The following is a 19,933-nucleotide window of genomic DNA, read 5'->3' as shown; positions in this document are numbered from 1 at the left end:
TCAGAATAGTTAATTCATTTATAGTTGTTAATCATTGCACAATGATCTAAACTAGGTGGTAAAGTGAATAGAATGCTTGGCCTAAAGTCAAGAAGACTAATCTTCCTGAATTTAATCCTGGCATCAGATACTCACTAGCTGTATGACCCTGGTCAAGTCACATAACCTTTTATGCCTCATTTCCTCACCAGCAAAAAGTGGTGGAGAAGAAAATGTAAATAACTCCACTCTGTTTTCCAAGAAAAGAACAAACTGGGTCATGAAGAGTTGGGCATGATTGAAAAAACTGAATAATAATATTGTACAATATTGCTGTTACTATTCACCACATGGTCCTGATTCCTCTCACTACACTTTCCATTAGTTCATGAAAGTTTTCCTTGTTTTTTCTTAAGCCATATTGCTTGTCATTTCTTATAACACAATAATATTCCATCACAATCATATAGCACAACTTTTTCAGCCATTCTCCTTGATTTCCAGTTCTTTCCCATTATGAAAAGAGCTACTATAAATATTTTTGATTGCTCCACTTATTTATACTGTCTATATCTTAAAACCATTAAATTGGTAAAGAGAGTTAAAATGATGAAATTCAGTGCTTGAAAATCTGAAGAAATATATCATGTTTTTACAATAATATACCTACTTAGAAAAACTAGATTAATAGTAATAACAAGAAAAATAAAATTTACAAAATATACTGCAAATTAATGTTCAGGAATCTGCAAACAAGGATTTTATTACTACATTGTTAAAGTTATTGTATGTTTTTTGAAGGGGTCCCTCTGACCTCTGATAGAAACAATCCAATAACCTGAAACCTAGAGACATGGGAATAATTCTGTTTTCAGCCATCAGGATGATAGAGAAAAACCCTCTAAGAAGATGAATACTGACAACTGTTCCCATGGATACCACATCAATAACTTTTGACACAAGAATAATAGTTCTTCCCACCAAATTTGATGGTTCAGCATCAGAAACAGATAGGGATGTAATCATTAGTAATGGCATTAAAGAAAAAGGCATGTTGGATTAAAATTCTCTGGAGATTGTATATTAATTTATAATTATTTATTAAATAGTGAAAGTGGGTTGGAGAGAATAAAGGCACATAATTACATGGCCAGTAGCCTAGCTAATCTGATTTTGCTACTTACCTTGTTTCTTTTTTTTTCTGGTAAAAAGACCACACAACAGCTGCCCCACCTGGCAAGTTTGAAAAGAGTAAGAGTTTCTGCTTCCTTGATCCTAACTTATAACCCTGGTGATGTCGCTCCTTCTGGATCTCCCTAGTTGTACAGATTGGACTTCAGTCAGGGTCAGAGGCCAGTCTTCCATATGCCAGAAATCACATGTGTCAAGAGGAATGTGTTTTATTGAAAACCACGAGCTGGGAGATCTCTGGCATCCTCCCATAATACACATGCAGACCTAGTCAAAGAATGGAGGTGAGACTGAAATGGATTTTCCAAACTTTACTTTTTAAAATGAAAGAGAGGTACAAATTTATAGTAAATTTATTTTTTTATTTTATTTTTTAAACATTTATTGATATTTATTTTTTAGAAAAGTTAACATGCTTACATAATTCATGTTCTTACTTTCCCCTTCACCCCCCGAACTTCCCCCTCCATGGCTGATGCATATTTCCACTGGTTTTAACATGTGTCATTGATCAAGACCTATTTCCAAATTTTTGATATTTGCATTGGTGTGTTAGTTTCGTGTCTATATCCCCAATCATGTCCCCCTCAACCCATGTGTTCAAGCAGTTGTTTTTCTTCTGTTTCCACTCCTGTAGTTCTTTCTCTGAATGTGGGTAGTGTTCTTTTCCATAAATCCCTCAGAATTGTCCTGGGTCATTGCATTGCTGCTAGTACAGAAGTCCATTACATTCTATTTTACCACAATGTATTGGTCTCTGTGTACAATGTTCTTCTGGTTCTGCTCCTTTCACTTTGCATCAATTCCTGGAGGTCTTCCCAGTTTACATGGAATTCCTCCAGTTTATTATTCCTTTGAGCACAATAGTATTCCATCATCAGCATATACCACAGTTTGTTCAGCAATTGCCCAATTGAAGGACATACCCTCATTTTCCAGTTTTTTGCTACCTCAAAAAGCACAACTATAAATATTTTCGTACAAGTCTGTTTATCTATGATCTCTTTGGGGTACAAACCCAAGGTATGGCTGGATCAAAGGGCAGGCATTCTTTTATGGCCCTTTGAGCATAGTTCCAAATTGCCATCCAGAATGGTTGGATCAGTTCACAACTCCACCAGCAATGCATTAATGGCCCAGTTTTGCCACATCTCTTCCAGCATTCATTACTCTCCCCTTCTTTCATTTTAGCCAATCTGCTAGGGGTGAGGTGATACCTCAGAGTTGTTTTGATTTGCATTTCTCTAATTATTAGAGATTTAGAACACTTTCTCATGTGCTTATTGATACTTTTGATTTCTTTATCTGAAAATTGCCTATTCATGTGTCTTGCCCATTTTTCAATTGGGGAATGGCTTGATTTTTTAAATAATTGGTTAAACTCCATGTATATTTTAGTAATTAGATCCCTGTCAGGGTTTTTTGTTATAAAGATTTTTTCCCAATTTGTTGTTTCCCTTCTGATTTTGGCTACAGTGTTTTTGTTTGTACAAAAGCTTCTTAGTTTGATATAATCACAATAATTTATTTTACATTTTGTAATTTTCTCTAACTCTTGCTTGGTTTTAAAATCTTTCCTTTCCCAGACATCTGACAAGTAAACTATTCTATGTTCACTTAACTTATTTATAGTTTCCCTCTTTATATTCAAGTCATTCACCCATTCTGAATTTATCTTGGTGTAGGATGTGAGATATTGATCTAAACCTAATCTCTCCTATTGTTTTCCAAATTTTCCAACAGTTTTTGTCAAATATTGGATTTTTGTCCCAAAAGTTGTTTTTCTACTAGATCCTATGGATCATGGATCCTTTGCATTTGAGTTGCACAAACAACCTTTCATGTAAGGTGTCTCCCCAATTCGAATGTGAGCTCATTGAGAACAAGGATTAACTTACTTTTCTATTTGAATCCCCAGCACTTAGCACAGTATTTTACATAGAGGAAGTGCTAATAAGTACTTTTAAAATTAATTCTTCAAGCCTAGGAATACTGTTGAACCTCTCAAATGAGATCCATAATCACTCAGAAGGATGTGGCCCATTCATTAATGGAAAATAAAAGGACATGATCTTGCCACATAGGAAGCTCCGCTGTCCATTGATAACTGTGCAATACTAAGAGTCTTAGAAAAATTCTAAACTATTTAAGAATGTATTTAAATTTATGATTTACATTATTAAATTATTTATTGATTTATTTGTTATAAATATGTAATTTATTTATCCTAAGTTTTTGTGAGGATCTAGGTAAGAGTTACACAAGAAGAACAGGTAGGTTATCACCTAAATTTAGATGTGTTGGCCAACTATGACACGCTGATTAAATCCATTTTGTCATCTATTTTTGTATGGGTTATGAACTAAGATTATTTTTTAAAACAGTTTAAATATGTAAAAAAATGCTTTGTCTTGTAGGTTGTAACAAAACAGACTTTGGTTCAGATTTAGCCTTTGAACCAGTTTTCCCTATTTTGACTTATAGCATTAGAAGGATTATATAACTAGATGAGATTTATTGACATATTAATAGAGATAGATGAATGAAGATGATGATATTGAAAGATGCATAACTGTTTTTCAACATAATTGGTTTCCTTAGTAATTTTATGTATTTTATTTTATGCATTTTAAAACATTCTTCTGAGAAGGGGTCTGAAGGCTTTAGCAAACTGCCAAAGGGGTTCATGACACAAAGAAGTGTAGATCCAGCATTGCTAGGATTAAAATTTTAGTTTTTTTTAGGAAACCTTAAAAGAGATCATTCTCTACATGTTACAAATTGAGATATGGAATCTCAAATAAATTAATATGTCCAAGGTCACACAAACAATAAGTGATGGAACTGGGATATGAATCTGGGTTCTCTGATTCTAGATACATCCCTCTTTTCCCTACACTTCAAGAAATAAAAGTAATAATAATAAATTATGCTTTATGAATAATAGCTACTGATCTCAAAGGGATTCTAATTTAGATAATTAGATAATATTTTTGGAAGGTATCTAGAACCAAATGCTTGATTTTAGGAAATACAAAATTCATCTGAGCATCAATTAATTCCTTTATTAAAATTCCTTTATTGTTTTTTTTTGTCTCTAGGTATTCATTAAACATAATGAATACAGAGGAAAAGAGGAAACAGTCTCTACCCTCAGGAGATTATAGTCTGTTGGGAGAGGCAAAATGTATATAAATAAGCATATTCAACATTCATATGGAATTGATAAAATATGACCTTACAGAGGAAGGCCCTATTAGTTCAGAGACTATCCTCATCAACAAAATTAGAGAAGTGGATTAAAATCTCACCTTCTACAAAATGTTTTTTCCAAACTTTTTTAATTCCAGTGTCTTCTCTCTCCTTATTTATCTTTTATATGTTAATTTTCATGTTACCTCCCCATTAAACCGTAAACTCTTTGAAGCCAGGGATTATCTTTTGAGTCTTTCTGTGTCTCTAGCATTTACCAGAGTTACTGACTTATGCTGATTGGTTGAAGAGATGATTTCTGTGCTATCTCTTAGACTTCTACATCCTTTGATATAAAAATTTTTCCAATATTATTAAGTAAATAAGATGCATAAGCATGTAGAATAAAAAGAAAAAACATTTCTATTTCAAATTTTTTCAAAATATTAAAATGTTATATCATGTGCATATTTTCATTGACGGAGATATTCTCTGTAAATCAAAAATATAGTGTAGGGATCATTGTAGAGTAGAGATGCCAATTTAAGTCACTGGTGTTGGGGACTATGGCAATCTGTGTAAATTGAACTCATCCCTTTTCTCACTGGCAAAAATGACTCAGAAGTAAATATAATCATTCATATCATAAGCATCTCACTCAGGTATGAACAACTTTGCATTATCCTAGAATACAGTGGGTTATTGTAGGATGAAAACTAGGAGGGATTTGTCATCTGCCATAATTTTCTCAATACAGTATTTGACCACATTTCTATGGCCAAAATTAGCAAATACATTTGGGTTGGGAGTAAGGAAGAGAGATGGGAATTTGTGTGGCTGTTCATGAATTTTAAGTTAATTTGCTTTAAAATACTGAGAAGAGCAATAGTTTATTCAATGTTAGCCTTGTCAGGACCCCTAAAAATTTCTCACTTCAATGCTAGATATATCTGGATGAATTTAAACTTGTATTTATCCATCTTTTTCCACATTTAATATGGGGCAGATTTATATGAGGTCCAGATTGAAGGAGGTACTTTCTACCAAAGAACAGAATTGATCACAGGGAAAGTCAAATGTCTTTAAGCAAAATCTGAATGACTGTTGGGTGTTCATGATTTGGGTAGGAGTTAAGGTTGACTATCTATGATAGTCTTTCATAATAATCCTCTGAATCCATTTAGAGCATCCAGAATCAGAGCTGACCTTAACTAATTATTAACTGACTAAATAGTATACATGAGAAGATGGAACCACAGATCAATGAATTTTGTAAAATCTCCACAAACATAAAAATCACTACCTATACATTTCTTAAATGGATTATCCCATGAGGTGTGGTGTGCAAAAATCTTAATCACCAAGGGTCAAATCTCTCTTAAGAGCTTCTATACACTATGTTAGGTTTATCTTTCAAGTATCCTTAAAGTGATGCAGACTGGTACAGTGGGTAGGGCAGAGAACTTTGAGCCAGGAAGAAGTGAATTCAAATCAGATCTCAGCTATTTAATAGCAATGTGACTCTGGGCAGGTCATTTAACCTATCTGTGATTCATTTTCCTGTTTAATAACATGAAGTAGTTGAATTTGATGGCTTCAGATGTTACTTCTAGTTTCAAATCTGAAATTCCATGATCCATGATCATCCTTAGACCAATATTTAATGTCTTTCCAAAAAATATTAGGACTAAAGGTTAAACATTATAGAAAGGCACATTTTAAATAATAAGAAAAGAATAAACACAAGAACAAGACTTCCACAAAATTAGAGTGAACCCAAAGTACAATGTGCTGACTGCCATAGTTAGTCATTTAGTCCAATATTCTAATTTTACAGATAATGAATTTTAGAAAGAGAAAAGAGCAATAGCTATGTGGCTTAGTATATAAAGAGCCAGGTCTGGAGATGGGAGGTCCTGAGTTCAAATCTAGCCTCAGTTAATTCATATTTCCATAATTCTGGGAAAGTCATTTAAACCCAATTGCCTAACCCTTCCCTCCCTCTGCCTTGGAACCCATACTCAATATTATATCTTAGAGAAAAGGTAAGGGCTTAAAAAAATATGAGCAAAAAACAGAAAGAGGAACAGTACCCTCAATGACAATACTCAGACTCAGGTTTCTAACTCTCAAACTAGAGCTTATTTAACTTCAATAAAGTAATCTCATATTAGTTTCGTCTTAATTTCTATTCCGTAAATCAAGAATTACATATTAGTAATTGATATATCAAGAAAGAGCTTTTATAAGAAAGAACAGAGGGGCTTTAGCAAGCTTAGCTAATATTTTTTTCAAAAAATATGACTTTTTTCTTATGGAAAACACTAATGGTAAGGCATCCCTTCAGAGCTAAGCAGAGTAGTGAGTGGTTTGATATTAGTGGTGCCTAGATGGAGGTTGTTGTAGAGTTCAAACTAAATCACTACAAGGCCAATATATTTTATGTCTATAATTGCTGCTAAAAGTTCAGTGTGGCATTTTGCTGATGTGCCTAAAATAGTCTTCTTGGGGGTTGCTGTATATGGTTTGACAGTAGTTAAGTCAAAGGGGCAATGATCCAGTTGAAATCTTGTCTAAGTCATTTTGCGAAGTGAACCACCTTCCAGAAGCTCCTTAATTGCTACCATATTCTTCAATTGTTCCTGTTAGCAGGGTCCTTTAAAAGGTCATTAATCAATCAGGAAAGATGTGAAGGTTTTACATTTTGCTTGCTTAACAAAACACAGCTCTAAGGAAGTATCTCCCATTTAATTTCTGATTAACTGGTGCTGATATGACAGTGCCTCCTCCTAATAGTTAGGAGTGACAGTCTCATCCTGCCTTAAGAGAAACTGTTTAAATGAAGGTTAGGACAGTGCCTACATATTGGTGATAAAGGGAAGAAATTAGTTTCATTTCTGAATAGCAACAGGATACATAGAAAGTATGAGAAGATTGATGTAGTTGGGATTTCAAAAATTTGATGGGAAAAAATAGAAGATTAAGCACAAATCTCATACCAAATCCATTTGAGGAGACTGGCCATGCAGGTATAAGTTCTCATGTTTGGCACAAAATCACATGCCTTCTCCACAACCATAACTCCATTTTGCCAATCAGGTGATGCTTTGTTGGGACATATTTTCTAAAAACAATTTTTTCAGAACTATATAATTTGACAGAATAATACATCATAACATCAAATAAACATAGATTTAGAGATATACATGTTTTATGAGGTTTATTAAGAGACATTCATCTCTCTCATTTTGCAAATGAAGAAATGGAGACACAGGGAAGTGAAATCACTTTGTGGAACATAATTTCAGAATTGGAAAGGACTATGGTGATCTAGTCCAACTCAAATATAAAAAAGAATATTTTCATAATGTAGCTGTCAATTTATCTCTGGCCTACTTTTCCACCTTTATAGATTTTATAAATTATGCTCTTTTCTACAGTTGATGGTCCAGTTGAACTGATATTCTTCTTTTTTTAAAAAACACTTACCTTCCATCTTAGAATCAATACTGGGTATTGGTTCTAAAGCAGAAGGGAGGTAAATGCTAAGCAATGGGGGTTGTAACTTGTACAGGGTTACACAGCTAGAAAGTGTCTCAGGCTAGATTTGAATCCAGGACCTCCCATCTCTGGGCTTGATATTCTTGATGTTCTTTACACATAACACTCCATCTTCTGTTTCTATGTCTTTGCCCAAGTCCCATGCTTGGAATATTCTTTCTCTTCTCCTCACCTCTGACTCCTAAAATCTAAGTGTTTTGTAGTTTTGGTGATATAATTCCTGTGTTTGTCTTGGCAAATAGATTATTAAATACTATGTATTTTCTAGGGTGGTTTTAAGTGGAATTTCTTTTTCTAAGTCTTGCTGCTGAATTGTGTTGGAAATATATAGAAATGCTGATGATTTATGTGAGTTTATTTTGTATCCTGCAACTTTGCTAAAGTTGTTGTTTACTTTCACTAAATTTTTAGTTGATTCTCTAGGATCTAGCTTTTTTGCATGTTTGCAAAGTTTTTATGCCCTAGTACATTGTCAGTCTTTGATGTCTTATGAAATCATTACCTTCTACTTTCCCAATTATCATCTTTAAAGCCTGATTTTCAGCTATGATCTTTTGATTTTCCTTTTCATTTTTTGTCTATCCTGATTTTCATGGCTTCCAACAGGTCAATTCTGGTCTCCAATTTGCTTTTTACTTCATTTGATTTTTATGCCTCTTTTTCCATGTCAGCAATTTTGTCTTTAAACTGTTATTTTCCTTTTCAATTACTTCCATTTCTTTTTCCCACTTTTCTTACTGTTGTTCTTCTGTCTTTTTTACTTAGTTTTAAATTTCTTTTGCAGTTCCACCAGAGCTTGTGACCAATTTCCATTTTTTTAAGATTGGTTGTATTTTCTTGTTTGTTGCTCTCTGCTGTTGCTTTTGTATTTTGCTCCATTTCTCCACAGAAATTATATAGGGTCAAAATCGTTTTTTTGCTCTTGCTTATCTTTTGCTCCTTGTGGACTGGGGTTCCTGTGTGTTGGTGGCCATTGCTTTCTTAGGGTCTGTCTTGCAGAGTTTTGCTTTTGCAGTATCTTTGTGTAGTGTACTTTTAAAAGTTTTACCCTGAGGCTATTTTTTCCAGTCCCTCCTGCCTCTGCTATGGCCAGTTTTTTCTTTTTTTTAATTTTTTTTAATTTTTATAAAAATTTTTCCATGGTTACATGATTCATGTTCTTTCTCTCTCTCCCCCAACTTCACAACCCCCAATAGCTGTTGTGAATTTCCACTGATTTCTTCCTGTCTCATAGAATAAGATCTATTTCCATATTATTGATAATTTTTCTAGAGCTTTCATTGAGTCTATATCCAAATTGTGTCCGCAACAACCATGTGTTCAAGCAGTAGTTTTTCTTTTTATTTCCACTCATATACTTTTTCCTCTAAATGTGGGTAGCATTCTTTTCAATAAATCCATAAAAATTGTTCTGGGTCATTGCATTGCTGCTAGTATAGAAGTCCATTGCATTCGATTTTACCGCAGTGTATCAGTCTCTGTGTACAATGTTATTCTGCTTCTGCACCTTTCACTCTGCATCAATTCCTGGAGGTCATTGCAGTTCACACAGAATTCCTCCAACTTATTATTACTTTGAGCAAAATAGTATTCCATCAGCAGCATATACTACAATTTGTTCCGCCATACCCCAATTGACGGGAATACCCCCATTTTACAGGTTTTTGCCACCACAAAGATTGGGGCTATAAATATTTTTGTACATGTCTTTTTCCCTATGATCTCTTTGGTGTACAAACTCAGCAATGGTTAGAGCTCATAGCGCATACTTCCAAATTGTCATCCAGAATGGTTGGATCAATTTGCAACTCCACCAGCAGTGAATTAATGTCCCAATTTTGCCACATCCCTACCAATATTCATTACTGTCCCCTGCTGTCATTTTAGCCAGTCGACTGGGTATGAGGTGATACCTCAGAGTTGTTTTGATTTGCATTTCTCTAATTATTAGAGATTTAGAACACTTTCTCATGTGCTTATTGATAGTTTTGATTTCTTTATCTGAAAATTGCGTATTCATGTCCCTTGCCCATTTGTCAATTTTAGAATGGCTTGGCTTTTTGTACAATTCATTTAGCTCCTTGTATATTTGAGTAATTAGAGCTTTGTCAGAGTTTTTTTGTTATAAAGATTTTTCCCAGTTTGTTGTTTCCCTTCTGGTTTTGGTTGCATTGTTTTTGTTTGTGCAAAGTCTTAATTTAATGTAATCAAAATTATTTATTTTACATTTTGTAATTTTCTCTAACTATTGCTTGATTTTGAAATATTTCCTTTCCCAGAGATCTGACAAGTATGCTATTTTGTGTTCACCTAATTTTCTTAGAGTTTCCTTTATATTCAAGTCATTCAACCACTCTGAATTTATCTTTGTGTAGAGTGTGAGATGTTGATCTAAACCTAATCTCTCCCATATTGTTTTCCAATTTCTCAGCAGTTTTTGTCAAATAGTGGCTTTTTGTATAAGTTGGGCTCTTAGGGTTTATCATAGACCGTCTTGCTCACGTCACTTAACACAAGTCTATTCCACTGATCCTCCCTTCCATCTTTTAGCCAGTACTATATTGATTTGATCAACTCTATTTTATAGTATAGTTTAATATCTGGTACTGCTAGGCCACCTCCCTTCACTTTTTTTTTTCATTATTTCCCTTTATATTCTTGATCTTTTGTTCTTCTAAATGAACTTTTTTATAGTTTGAATTCTGAAAAAAAGTTTCTTGGTGGTTTGATAGGTATGGCACTAAATAAGTAAATTAATTTGGGTAGAATAGACATTTTTATTATGTTAGCTCATCCTACCCATGAGCAGTCAATGTTTTTCCAATTTTTTAGATGTAGTTTTAATTGTTTGGAAAGTGTTTTGTAGCTGTGTTTGTATAATTCCTGTGTTTTGGTAGATAGATTCCTAAGTTTTTTTTATTGTCTAGGGTGATTTTATTTTATTTTATTTTATTTTTTAAGATTTAAATATTTTATTTTTTAGAAAAATTTTCTATAGTTACATGATTCATGTTTTTACTTACCCCTTAACCGCACCTTAGCCCCCCCACACCCATATATAACACACATTTTCACTGGTTTTAACATGTCATCAATCAAGACTGTTTGACGTGATATTGATAGTTGCATTGGTGTGGTCCTTTCGAGTCTATATCTCTCTAGGGGGATTTTAAATGGTGTTTCTCTTTCTACCTCTTGCTGCTGTGATGTGTTGGAAATATATGGAAATGCTAATGATTTAAGTGCATTTTTTTGCATCCTGCAACTTTGCTAAAGTTGTTATTTCCACTAGCTTTTTAGTTGATTCTCTAGGATTTTTTATGTAGACCATCATATCATCTGCAAAGAGTGATAGCTTAGTCTCCTCATTGCCTATTTAAATACCTTCAATTTCTTTTTCTTCTCTAATTGTTACTGCTAGTGTTTCTGGTACAAAGTTAAATAATAGAGGTGAAAATGGTCATCCTTGTTTAACTCCTGATCTTATTGGAAAGGCTTTTAATTTATCCCCATTGCATATGATAATTGTTGATGGTTTTAGGTATATACAGTTTATTATTCTTAGCAAAGGTCCTTCTATTCCTATACTTTCCAGTGTTTTCAATAGGAATGGGTGTTGTATTTTGTCAAAGGCTTTTTCAGCATCTATTGAGATAATCATATGATTTTTGTTGGTTTGCGTGTTGATATGGTCAATTATGTGAATGGTTTTCCTAATGTTGAACCATCCTTGCATTCCTGATATAAATCCCACCTGATCACGGTGAATGATCCTCTTGATCACTTGCTGGAGTCTCTTTGCTAGTATTCTATTTAAGATTTTTGCTTCTATGTTCATTAAGGAGATTGGTCTGTAGTTTTCTTTCTCTGTTTTTAGTCTGTGTGGCTTTGGAACCATTATCCATTTTGTGTCATAAAAGGAATTTGGTAGGACTCCTTCTTTGCTTATTATGTCAAATAATTTGTATAGTATTGGGCTTAGTTGTTCTTTGAATGTTTGATAGAATTGACTTGTGAATCCATCACACCCTGTTAATTGTTTCTTAGGGAGTTCTTTGATGGCTTATTCAATTTCTTTTTCTAATATTGGATTATTTAAATATTCTATTTCTTCTACTGTTAATTTAGGCAATTTATATTTTTGCAAATATTCATCCATATCACCTAGATTGCTATATTAATTGCCATATAATTGGACAAAATAGTTTTTAAGGATTGCCTTAATTTCCTCTTCATTATAGGTGAGGTCTCCCTTTTCATCTTTGATACTGTGAACTTGGTATTCTTCTTTCCTTTTTTATTAGATTGACCAACACTTTGTCTATTTTATCTGTTTTTTTCAAAATACCAGCTTCTAGTATTATTTATTAATTCAATAGTTCTTTTACTTTCAATTTTATTAATTTCTCCTTTGATTTTTAATATTTCTAATTATTTTTCATCTGAGGATTTTTTAATTTGTTCATTTTCTAGTTTTTCAAGTTTCATTACCAATTCATTAATCTCAGTCATCCCTAATTTGTTAATATATGCCCTCAGTGATATAAATTTTCCCCTTAGAACTGCTTTGGCTGCATCTTATAGGTTTTGGTAAGAAGTCTCCTAATTGTCATTGTCTTCAATGGGATTATTAATTGTTTCTATGATTTGTTCTTTCCCTAACTTATTTTGGAGAATCATATTATTTAATATGTTTTTAGTTTTTGGTTTGCCTTGCCTTATATTCTTACTAATGACTATTTTTATTGCATTATTATCTGAAAAGTTCGCATTTATTATTTCTGCATTTTTGCATTTGTTTACCATGTTTCTCTGCCCTAGTACATGCTCAATCTTTGTGAATGTTCAATGTGCTGCTGAAAAGAAGGTGCATTCATTTTTGTCCTGATTCTTTTTTCTCCATATATCTATTTACTCCAATTTTTCTAGTATTACATTCACCTCTCTTATCTGTTTCTTATTTACTTTTTGGTATTATTTATCTAGATCTGATAGTAGAAGTTTGAGGTCACCCTCTAGTACAATTTTGCTATCTATTTCATCCTTGAACTCTACTACCTTCTCCTTTAGAAATTTGGAAGCTATACCGTTTGGTGCATACATGTTGAGTACTGATATTTCTTCATTATTCATACTGCCTTTCATTAAGATGTAATTACCTTTCCTATCTCTTTTAACCAGAACTATTTTTACTTTGGCTCTGTCAGAAATCAGGATTGCAACTCCTGCCTTCTTTTTCTCAGTTGAAGTCCAATAGATTTTGCTCTATCCTCTCATTTTTACTCTATATTTGTCTGCCTTTCTCATGTGTGTTTCTTGTAGACAACAGATGGTAGGATTTTGTTTACTAACCTAGTCTGCTATTTGCTTCCATTTTATGGGTGAGTTCATCCCACTCACATTCAGTTATACTTATCAACTCTGTATTCCCAGACGTTTTTATTCTCTCTCCTTGTCTTGCCCTTTCTTCTTTCACTCTTTCCTTTTATACCAGTGTTTTGTATTTAATCAGTTCCCCTAATCCCCTCTCTCATTGTACTTACATTTCTCCCCACTCCCTTCTTATTCCCCTCTTATTTTTCTTTTTCTTTTTTTTTTTTTTTTACCCTTGTACTTTTTGGTGTATTGTCTCATAGGTGGAAGATTGGTAAGGGTGGGCAATGGGGGTCAAGTGACTTGCCCAGGGTCACACAGCTGGGAAGTGGCTGAGGCCGGGTTTGAACCTAGGACCTCCTGTCTCTAGGCCTGACTCTCACTCCACTGAGCTACCCAGCTGCCCTCCCCTCTTATTTTTCTTTAGAATCTTTTTAAGCTACCCCACTTCCTAGTGTTGCTTCCCTCACCACCAGTCCTTTTGTTACCCTTCTACTTCTCTATAGGGCGTGAATCAATATTCTGCCTTAAAGGATCTGATTGCTCTTCCCTCTTTAAGTTGATTTCAATGCACTTAAGTATTAAATATTTCCTCTCTCTAACCTCTTTACCCTTCCAGTGTATTGACATTCTCCCCTATTTGCCCCCATGCCCTTCTTTATGGAATATAAATTACTCCATTTTGTTTGTTTTCCTATTTTTCTTCTATCATCTCCTTTTTTCCCCTCTAGTTTTGTGTGTCTATATATGTATATATATACACACAGACACACATATAGATGTGTGTGACTGTGTGTGTGTATGTATATTTATCTTGACTTTTCATCCTATACAGTTTCTCACTGTTCCCTCAAAGTAAACTTCTTCTAGTTACCCTGTTGATAATAATTTTTAATATTTTCCAATATCTTCTTTTCTTCTAGGGATACAAATCAATTGAACTTATTGGGTCTCTTAAAGAGAAGATTCCCTGCCTCTGCTCTCTTAATGACCTCATGGTGATTCTCTTGAATTCTGTGTTTGGGCATCAAACTCTTGGTTTAAGTCCTGTTTTTCTTTATGAATGCTTGGAAGTCCTCAATTTTATTGAAAAAAACATATTTTCCCCTGCAAAAATAATCAGTTTTGCTGGATAGTTGATTCTTGGTTATAGACCCAGTTCTCTTGCTTTCCAGAATATTATGTTCCATGCATACAGTTCCTTCAATGTAGATGCAACCAGATCCTGTTTTATCCTAACTGTGATTCCCTAATATCTGAATGGCTTCTTTTTAGCAGCTTGTAATATTTTTCCTTGGTCTGGTAGTCTTTGAATTTGGCTATAATATTCCAGGAAGTTGTCAGTTGTGGATTAAATGTAGGAGGTGATCTATGGATTCTGTCGATTTCCACTTTTCCCTCTTTTTCTAGAATTTCTGGGCAATTTTCTTTAATAATTTCTTGTAAAAAGCTATCTAAACTTTTTCTTTTATCATGATGTTCTGGTAAATCAATAATTCTTAAATTGTCTCTTCTAGATCTGTTCTCCAGATCTTTGGTTGAGTCAATGATCTGTTTCATATTCTCCTCAATTTTTTCATTTTTTAAATTTTGTTTTATATATTCTTGCTGCCTTGTGAAGTCATTTGCTTCTAGTTGTTGAGTTCTATCTTTTAAAGACTTAATTTCATCCCTAGTTTTTTGGTGATCCTTCTTCTGGTCTGATTTTTTTTTGTAGATCATCTTTTGCCTTCTTTGCTTCACTTTCAAGCTGATCAACTATGGCTTTTAATTCCTTATTTTCTTGTTTTAGTTCATGTATTTCCTTTATCAAATTTTCTTCAGCCTTCCTTGATTTCTTTTTGAGTTCCTGAAGTTCTAGAATTAATTGAATTTTGAGATCTTCCAAAGCCTGTGTCCAATTAGCTGGAGCTTCCTCCTCTTCTTCTATTCCATTTGCTCTCTTTTCCATTCCTGGAAAGAAGCTGTCAATTGTCATTTCTTTTCTCTTTTTCTGTTGATTACTCATATGTTTTCCTTTTCTTTTCTGCTGGTTTAATCAGATGGATTTAATGAGCTTTGATGAAAGATCTCCCCCCACCTGGCAAGGGAGGTTTGTAGTAAAGTTCTTTGCAATCTATGGGGGAGAGGTGTTAGAGTTTCCCTGCCCTCTGAAGAATTCTTGTCTGTCCAATTGATGGGATTAAGCCGGGATTAGTCTTTATTGCTTAATGTTCCCTGAGGCTAAAACCTAGAGAGGAAAAAAAAAAGAAGTGCGGGGACCAGATGGAGTGTTTTTCCTGATCTGTCCAGCAGTCCCCCTGCTCTGTCCTGTTGTTTGACCTAGTTTTCTTTCCTCTTGCAGCCCTTTGTTCTCTATCTCAGTGTGGTAAACTCAGGTGGTCTGAAGTTTGGCTCCATCTAGAGTGTTTTTTGCTGTGTTTTTCTGGCTTTCTCCTCCAGCCACCTCCCTGCTGTCTATGTTCAACTCCCTGAGTCTGTCTCCAGCAAGGGCCTCTCTCCAGGCTGGTGCGCTGGCCCACCCACTCAGAGATTTCAAGTGCCTGCTGGAGACTCCACACAGCATGTGGGGGAGGGGTCCTGGGATTCCCCTTCTATACCCTCAGATGCAACAGTAAAAGAATTCAGGCTTTTTTCTTGGGGTACCTCTTGAGCTGTCAAGCAGTAGGATCCCTCTGCTCTGTCCTGTTGTTAGATTTGTTCCTCTTTCTTCTTGAAGCACTTACTTTTCTTTCTCGGTGTGGAAAGGGTGCAAAGTTTTTATGATTTGCTCCATCTAAGCTGCCATTTCCCGAGAATTCTGGCCAGTCTTTTTTTTTTTTTTTGCCCAGTCTCTGAACTCTCCATCCCAGGCTACACGCTCTTTAGCCTTAGGTCTTAAGTCTTGCTGCCAATGCCTTGCACTGCCCTCAGGGGTAGATCTATGGTGCCCTCAGCAAGCCCCTGAGAATTTAGAGATTGCCTGACCCTAACTCTGACTCTGGCATGGTAGGTACTGTGGGGGAGGGGTGATCAGGTTGAAATTTAATAAGTCTAGTTTTGCCCCCTTATAGCATGGAAATCCCCAAACTTTCCCTAACTTTAAGGCTTTTTCCTGTGGGAAAGCCCCTTTACTTGTCTGATTTTGATGTCTGTCTTTTTGAAACACTTGATATTGATTGCTAGGAAGGAGATACAGAAAGCTCCTGCTACTCTGTGGCCATCTTAACTCTGCCCACCGTTCTTCATTTAGAATGTTGTACATGTTAGGAAAAGTGTCAAGTCTTAACTTGTCCCTTTGTAATTTTCTTTCCCCCTCCCCCCATTCTATCCCCTTGTTTCAGATGGGAACTCTAATCCATGAGTTCTGATATTTTATGCTTAATAGATCTCCTTGGTAGTCTGCCACACCCTTCTCAAAATGATATTTTGTTACCTACATTAGTAATTGAAGTAAATACTAAATTTTAATCAAAAGCATTTTATTAAGTACCTATTATGTGTTACATTGGGTTGCTAAGTTCTAGGAATACCAAAAAAAAAGGGAGGTAAAAAGACAGTCCATTCCCCCAAGGAATTTCCAATATGATGAGAGACAATATGTAAACAAATATATTCAAAGTGAATTACACATATGATAAACAGGGACTATTTAAAAGAGAGAAAGCTCTTGGATGAACAATGATTGGAGAAAGATTCCTATAGAAGGTCATATTTTAATTGAGAATTAAAGGAAAACAATGAGATTGATTATTGGAGTTGAGGAGGGAGATGTTTGCAGGCACTGGGGATAGCTAAAGATAATGCTCAGAACCTCAAGAGATGAAGTGTCTTGTTCATGAAATAGCCAAGAGTTCAGTGCCACTGAATTGAAGAGAATGTATATTAGGGAGTTATTTGTAAGAAAATTGGAAAGATAGGAGCAGGATAGGCTATAAATGGTTCTGAATGACAAATTGGGCATGTTGTATCTCTTTCAGAAGTCTTTAGGAAGACACTGGGGCTTATTGAAAAGGGTAGTGATATGATCAGGTCTGCATTTCAGTAAAATCACGTTAGCAACAAAATGGAGGATGGATTGGAGTGGGAAGAGACTTGAAGTAGAGAAACCCACTAATAGGAAGTAATTAAAGCACTAGGTGATGAGGGCCTACATGACAGAAGTGAGAATGTCATTGAAAAGGAGACATAATCGATAGATATTGTAGAGGTGAAATTGGCAGAATTTGGCAAATTTCCCTTAAAAGGTTGTGAAAAAGTCTTTCTAGAACTATATCCATAGACCTCCTGGGAGGTTCATGAAATGCAGGTAAAAATCCCTAGTATAATTTCTCTTCCAAATGGCAATCCTTCTAATATTTGTAAGCTGTTATAGTGCCCTATGCTTCTTAAAATTTCTCTTTTCCAGTTAAACACATCCAGTTCTTTCAACTAATGTATATGTATCTTAAGGCCTAAAACTATCTTGGCCATCCTTTTCCAGATGTTCTCAGCTTTAACAGTGTGAAACAAAGAAATATTCACAATACTTCAGATATCTTCTATACAGAGATCTGAACATATCATATACATATACACCTACATTTATGTGGAAATTATTTATATATGTTCAGTCATTCAATTATGCCTGACTCTTCATGACCCTAATAGTGGGGATGATATGCCATTTCCTTCTCTAGTATATTAAAGCAAATAGAAGTTAATTGCCTTGCAGGGTCATAGAGGTAGTGACTATCTGAGGCAAGTTTTGAACTCAGGTTTTCCTGACTTAAGTCCTAGCACTATATCAACTGAATCATCTGTAATTTGTGTATGTATATAATGTCTACACACACACACACACACATCTTAATAAGCCACCTAAAGTAATGAACTCCTACTTTCAAAAATAGTCAATTCCCATTGACAGATCCGTTGTAGAAAAGCATACATCTGGCTTTATATAACTTTATTTTAGAATGTAATAAATAGCAGAGTACTATATTCCCTAAAGAAAAAAAAGAATATTTCCCTGTAGTTGTTTAAATAGAAAAACACTTTAAGTAGTCAAGCTGAGCTAATTCCAAGATGGAAAATATATATCTTTTGCAGAATTACTAAGTACACTCACTGAGTTGTGTATGCACCATTTCGTATGGGAAAAAACAGTATTCAATTTGCAAAAATTCAGTGGAGAATTTCAGTTGGCACTTTTTGGTGTAAAACTCTAGTAAAATTTTTCCTTATCATCATTTCATCTGGGGAAGAAATAAGGGATTGAATGAATAGGATCAATAGAAGGGGAAAGGGAACACTATGTTGCCTTAAGTAAAAAATAAGAAAAAAAAAGATTTTTGTATAATTGATACAAAAAACAATCCTAATCCTGGTCTCTTTCTTCCTAATATAGTATGTTTTTTTTAAAGTTTGGAGGTTGGCAGTTGCATATTGAGGGTGAGGAGGAAAGGGTTACCTATAAGAATATATTCTATTAAGATCCATATTCTTTCCTGCCTTCAATTTTACTATTTCCATCTTGGTCACGTAAAACAAAAATCCAGTGATGTGCATTGAATTTCTTGCAATTCTTGAAAACAAGCAATTGTTTGTGAGAGAAGTTCCCTTACCTGGTGTTTGATCATAAATAAATGAGAAGTCTCAAGGAATGCAGAAGGTAGTGATTTCTGGCTGAAGCATCCAAAATGAGTTGAGGCCCTTAATCTACCTTACTTTTGTAATTTTGTGTTGCTGATTATATTTTAGTTCTCTCTCTTTCTCTGTCTTTCTGTTTCTCTCTTTTTATCTCTCTATTCTCTCTGTCTCCCTATCTTTGTCTCTCTCAATTTGAGCTCCTAAATCAGTTGCTACATTCAAGGTGGAGTAAATGTACACTTACAAACATTACTGAGAGCAAAAAAAAATTGCTAACAATTAGCAGTGTTGCTTGCAGTAATTGTCCCTCAATAAATTATCAGACAGTCAAAACTAGAATGGAATTTAGAAATTACCTATTAAAATATTTTCACTTATAATTAAGGACATTGAGACACAAAGGGAAGAAAAAAATCATCTAAGGTCTCATAGTGAGAAGATTACTGAGCTGGAACTAAAACCTCCTAAAGTCCAATTCAATAATCATTCCTTGCATCTTAGTGCCCCTTTTGATATGAATACTTGTCTGAGACATTTGTTATTTTCCACTTTGTGGAATTGTTTTAAAAATAGAATATAAAAGATAAAGTCTGTGTGTATATTTCCTTTAGTAATAAAAAGCATTATCACTCTGTTAACCTATTTAGAGAAAAGAAAAAGAAACATCAAATTCTTTATCTTCTTTTTGATTCATAATGCTCACCAGGGCACAATGTGATAGTGGGAGTAGGTAGGAGGGAGACTTATTTTTACACAGACGAAGAAATTTTATTGAATAAAAAAACCATAGAATTAGATCATTTTGAGACATAGACACTCATGCCAAAAGGCAAGTTCAAAAAGAAATGACATAAATGAACTGGAACTTTATTTTATTTATAATACCCAAAGATTTAACCTAGATGCACCAATATATTTACTGATGCCCAAAGGTAGAAGGACAATAAGTTTTTTCTGGTGGAAGATCTGAAAACATCTGCTTCAGTTATTATATATAGATGGATATATATATATATATATATATATA

Source organism: Gracilinanus agilis, chromosome 2 (assembly GCF_016433145.1).
Source record: "Gracilinanus agilis isolate LMUSP501 chromosome 2, AgileGrace, whole genome shotgun sequence".
Classification (NCBI taxonomy): Eukaryota; Metazoa; Chordata; class Mammalia; order Didelphimorphia; family Didelphidae; genus Gracilinanus; species Gracilinanus agilis.
The sequence above is the reverse complement of the archived record's forward strand: the minus strand, read 5'-3'. Positions refer to the sequence as shown.